This window comes from Myotis davidii, unplaced genomic scaffold (genome assembly GCF_000327345.1).
Source record: "Myotis davidii unplaced genomic scaffold, ASM32734v1 scaffold67, whole genome shotgun sequence".
Taxonomy (NCBI): Eukaryota; Metazoa; Chordata; class Mammalia; order Chiroptera; family Vespertilionidae; genus Myotis; species Myotis davidii.
Window position 1 is genome coordinate 624,862 of NW_006298521.1, and position 6,058 is coordinate 630,919.

Genomic DNA, 6,058 nt, shown 5'->3' on the forward strand with positions numbered 1-6,058 from the left:
AAGTCCGTTTCCCTCTTAAGTCACTGGCATCCATCGGTCTCCACCTGGCCGAGGGCATTACCGCCTCCCACCTGGACCCCGGCCCCCTCCCACCTGGACCCCGGCCCCCTCCCACTTGGACACCTGCCCCCTCCCACCTGGAGCCCTGCCCCCTCCCACCTGGACCCCTGCCTCACCTGATCTCCCCACCAGCTCTCCCCGGGGACAGCCTGAAGGACAGTCATCCCGCCCCCTCCTTAGGGGCCTCTCTGAGCCACCTCAGTTCCAAATACCTGGACTTGCAGGTAAGGAAACAGACCAAGGATGACACCATCCAAGGTCACGCGGCTCCACAAAGGCCAGGCTGGACCACGGTGTCCCTGCCCGTGCAGTGGGGTCCTCCCGTCACACCCCCACCAGCCCCGTCAGCCTGGAGACGCCCTGCAGCTCTGCCCGGCCCCTGACGCTAGCCAGAGGGAGACTTCGCAGCTAAACCCAGCATGTCACATGTGTGTCACATGCGTGTCACTTCCCACCGAGCACCCGCCTTCCCAGGGCGGCTCTCACAGAGGACGGACACCCGGAGCCCTTGCAACGCCCCCCCGGGCCTCCATGGTGACCGGCTGCCACCTCTCTCCTGGGACCTCCTGTCCTCTCCTCTCGGGACATTCCTCCGCAGTCACACTTGCCCGGGCCCCTCCCCAGGGCCTCTGGCTGCCCACTCGGCTCTGCCGGGCCGCTCTCCAACCTGGTGTCACAGCCACTCTCTCGCCTTTCAGTCGTCACCTTCTCGGAGGCCACCCTTCAGCTCCCCCACCCTCCCAGGGCACCTCACCAGCTCCCCCACCCTCCCAGGGCACCTCACCAGCTCCCCCACCCTCCGCGGGCACCCCACCAGCTCCCCCACCCTCCGCGGACATCTCCCCACTTTGCATCCTCAACACCCCAGCCACGCACGGGGTCACCAGGCTCCCAGCTGTCCCACCAGCTGTGGGGAAGGGAAGTGCTGTGCCCGCGTCTGTGTCCCCACAAGGTCTGACGGCGCCTGGACCCACCTCCCTCATTTCCCTGGGCGGACCCTGTATCCCGGCCACAGAGACGACTCGGCTTCTCCAACCGCACAGCATGCCTTCCAGCCTCCACACTCCATCCCCTTCCTATCCACACACGTTTCAGGGGAAGCCCAGGTACCACTGCCTCCGGGAAGCCTGCCCGGATCCACCCGGGGCAGGACCCTGTCCATCTGTGTCCCCACAGCTCACAGCACGGGTTCAGCCAGGCCTTTTCTGCCCACAGATCTCTCTCCTTAACAAGAGTTCCCGCTGCCCACCCTCCGCTCCCACACGGGCGGGTGTTCAGTAAATACCGACCCATTGAGTCTAGCACCCGTTCTGAGCACTGCTCCCTTTCTCATACAAAAACCCTCGCATTATTTAAATTAGTGGACCTAAGCCCTGGCCAGTTTCGCTCAGTGGATAGAGCGTCGGCCTGCGGACCAAAGGGTCCCGGGTTCGATTCCAGTCAAGGGCATGTACCTGGGTTGCAGGCTCCTCCCCAATCTGGGCCCTGGTTGGGGCATGTGCAATGGGTTGAGGGCGATGGGTGCATTGAGGGGCTGCAGGGTCACCGACACCATCTGTAATCAGTCTGAGAGTCCACACCTTTCACTTAAACACGTCGTGTTGGGTGCCAGCATCCCTCGTGTGGCACGCGAGGCCTTTCTAAAGAGAACAGGTCCCTCTCCAATGCCAGCTTGTCTCCTCCATGAACATGGTACATCCATCCATTTATTTGGCCTCTTTTTCATGTCTCCCAATAATGTAATCCGTTTTCTGAGTAGAGGTCTTTAGACTTATTCTGAGGCATCTATATATATAAAAGCCTAAGCGACTGTTACAACCTGACAACCGGCCGGTAGCTATGACGTGCACGGACCATCAGAGGGCAGCTGCTCAACGCAGGAGCTGCCCCCTGGTAGTCAATGCGCTCTCACAGCCAACTTCCTGCAGTCCCTCCCCAGCGACCAGCCAACCTCCCGCGGTCCCTCCCCCCAGCTGGCCCTGACTGGGCTGGGCAAGACAGCCCCGATCGGCCGGGAGGGACACCACCTGTGCATGAATTCGTGCACCGGGCCTCTAGTATAATATATACATCCTAACTTTAATTTTTAATTATGAGACTACTAGAGGCTCAGTGCACGGAATCCGTGCATGGGTAGGGTCCCTAGCGTCTGCCTCCCTTCCCTGGCTGCCAGCTGCTGGCCGGGGCCTTCCTTCATTCCGCACCATCCCCTGGTGGTCAGCCCACATCATAGCAAGCAATCGAACTCCTGGTCGGTCGACCTCCTGAGGGGACAGTTTGCATATTAGGCTTTTATATATGCAGATTATTTAGGGAAGTTGTAGATTTACAGGAAAATTGAGTAGAAAGTACAAAAAGTCCCTGTGATGCTCCTCCATCCGCTCCACAGTTTTCCTATCCATAGCACCTGGCGTTAGTTTGGGGCAGCGGTTACTATTGATGAGCCAGTGTCAATATTGCCATTAACCAAAGTCCAGGGTTTGGATTAGGTCACTCTCAGTGTTGTTTATCCTGTGGGTTCGGACAAATGTATAATGACACGCACCCATCACCACCGTGTCACACAGAGCAGGCTCCCTGCCCTAAAGCCCTCTGGGCTCCACCTGTTCATCCCTCCACCTAACCCCGGGCAACCACACATCTTTGTGCTGCCTCCACAGTGTAGCCTTTTCCAGAGAGTCTTAAAGTTGGAATACAGCGCAGCCTTTTCAGGTATATGATACTTTTCATAATGATATCAGAGGTACCATTTGCCAAAATGTTTTCCCAAGTGGCGGTACTTTTCACGTTCCCACCGTCAGTGTATGAGAGTTCCTGCCACCCCACCTCCTCAGCCACACTCAGTTGGTTGTCTTGATGTTAGCCGTTCCGGTCAGTGTGCCCGGGTCTCTCTCTGCCAACAGTGACGTCTACACCATTAACGTGCGTTTTCCTAACGACCAGTGATGTGGGCCGTCTTTTCATGGGCTTCCTGGCCAGCCAATGCCCTTCGTTAAATAGTTTACCCCAATTTTTCCCGATCTTTGCTTTCATGATTAATTGGGTTGTCTCCGTCTTATTGAATTCCAAGAGATCTTTATATATTCCAGCTACAAGTTCTTTGTCGGATATGGTTTGCAAATATCTTCTCTAAGTCTGTGCTTGCCTTTTTATTTTCTTAAGTGTCTTTTGATAAGGAGGTTTATCGCTTTGATGAAGCCCCACTTTCTTTTATCGTTCATGCTTTTGGCATCATATAGAAGTAATCTTTGCCAAGCCCCGAATCACTGCGATTTCTGGTATAGTTTCAACTCTTACAATTAGGTGCATGAGCCACTGTGAGTTCTCCTTCTTCTTCCTTTTCAATCTGGTGTGAGATGAGGGTGAGGTCCGTTTTGCATACTGCCACCCAATTACCCCAGCACTGTTTGCTGAAAAGATGACCTTTCCCCACTGCTATGCCTCCTCACCTTGTAGAGAATCAACGGACCATCTACACCAGGCCCATTTCTGGACTTGCTATTCTGTTCCATTCACCTACTTGGCTACTTTCGCACCAATGCCAGATGGTCTTGATTGCTGCAGCTCTACAATAATTCTTTTTAAAATAATATATTTTTATTGATGTCAGAGGGAAAGGGAGAGAGAGAAACACCAATGATGAGAAAGAACCATAGATCGGCTGGCTCCTGCACGCCCCCTATTGGGGATCAGAGCCTGCAACCCAGGCATGTGCCCTTGACTGGGAATCAAACTGTGACCTCCTGGTTCATAGGTTGACACTCAACCACTGAGCCACGCCGGCGGGCTCTACAATAATTCTTGAAATCAGGTAGTCTTAAGTCCTCCAACGATGCTCGTGTTCAAAGTTGTTTTACCCACATGAGAGCCTCCCATTTCCATGTAACGTTAGAATTAGCTCGTAGAATTCTACCAGCAGGCAGACTGAGGCGCGATCCTGATCGCTTGGAATCCGTAACCGTCTTGGGAGGAACTGCCCGCCTACTGATACCGAGTCTTCCGGTTCCCGAGCGTGGCACGGCCGGCCTTTGATCGGGTCTTTTCACATTTCTCTCGGCAATGTTTCGCAGATTTCACTGTACAGGTCTCGTGCATTTTTGTCCCAAAGCACTTCGTGTTTACCGACGCTCCACGGCTTTTACATGTTGAGCGAACCTTGTATTCCCGGGAGAAACCCAGCTCTCAGCACACGGAGATGCTTCTCGTCCTCCGGCTTCTCCTGTTCTGGCTGAGAAATGTTCTCTGAACTGGTGCTCCTCGGGAAACATTGGGTGTTTTTTTTTTGTTTTTTTTTACCTTTAGCTTCTTTAAAGATGACCTCTGCCTTTGTTTTTCCCCAGCAGTTTTACAAGGATGTGTCTCAGTATAGACTTTCTGTTTTTAACTGCTAGGAGTTCTTTAGGATTCTTGAACTTGCGATCTGATGTCACCAATGTTGGAAAAACTTCAACCACTATCTCCTCAAATATTGCTTCTCTCTCTCTCTCTCTCTCTCTCTCTCTCTCTGCCTTAGGCCTCCAATCAATGCACATTGGAACTGCTCGCTGGAGGCTCTGTCATCACAGTCCTTCCTTAGTCCCTTCGTGCATCACTTTAGATAGTACCTTCTGACCTGTCATGGTTCACCAATCCCCTCATCAGTCGTGTCTACTCTGCTGTTATATCTATCTGCAGAGTACTTGATTCCAGTTGTGTTTTTTCAGTTTTATAATTTCTACTTGATTTTCCAAATCAATGCCCTTTGTAAAAAGTACAATTTCTCATACTCTACCAAATTCCCAATCTTATCTTTCCTCTTCTTGAATATAGTAAGCAAGTTTCTCTCAAAGTTTGCATTTCCTAAGTCTCAGAGTTAGAATCGTGAGGGTCTGTTTCTATCACCTGTTATTTCTGCGGGCTCATGAGGTCTTCTTGCCTCAGATGCTTGGTTGGTTGTGTTGTGTGTCCTGTTGCACCGTCTGGATGTGAATGGCGGTGCCAGGCCATAAAAGACATCACGTGGCCCTGGCCGCTGTGGCTCAGCTGGTTGGGTGTTGGCCCTGCACCGAGTGGTGGGCTCCCTCCAGGACACCTTCGTCTCGTTTACGGTGAAAGTCGCATCTACCGAGGTCCTCCGCGGTGGGTCCAGCGCCTCCCGCAGGCGGAGCGTCCACGTTCCCAGGGGCAGCTATTTTTCTAATAAGTTGGATTAGAATTTTATTTCTGGCATCATCACGTCTCACTTATCTTCTGCGTTTTCATCTTTGTCAGCCCGCTCCTCCTGCACGCACCCATCTCTAAAAAACGTTACTGGGAGGCCAGGAGGCTGTGATGACCGGCTCTGCTGTGGCCTGAACGGCAGATGCACCGGGACCATCACAGCCCGACTCTGAAAGCAGCGAGGGGACCGGCCGCCGGGCCCCGTGCACAGGCTGTCCAGGCGGTGAGTGGTGGGCTGGGGAGCGGCCACAACCGCACACGGTAACGGACGTAGCCGTGCTGTTGGGGGGCTGCTGTGGTTTAACTTCCCGCGGCATTTAAACTGTGTGCATCGCAGAACCGAGCAAAGTGGCGGCTGCCTGTCTTTGAAAGTTTGTTCTTGGACATAGAGGCCGAGTGTGATGCTGTCCCTCGGAGAGGCGGTGGCCCTGCCTGGCATCCGAGGGCTCAGCCATCCCATCCGGGGTCACCGTCGTCCAACCACCAGGACTGAGAGGCCTGGGCTCCGGGCCTTGAGCAGCTGGTCAGTTCCCAGGCCACCTGCATTCCTCGGGGAAGCGTTCTGAGGTTCCAACCCAAAGTCTGGGGTGTCGACCAGGGCCTCCCTTCTTAAAGGCCTTCTATCCCAGGCTGTGACTCCTGGCCCCGCGGAAGTGCTCCTAGTGCTTGTGTTCTGGACTGCTTCGTCCCCGGGGCGTTGCTTTGGCAGTATCCTGGGGACAAAATGTCCCCGGATGTCACGTTTCCACGGCCCGGACCGCAGCCCGGCGCCTGCCCGCCGTCTCGGGAGCTCGCCGAT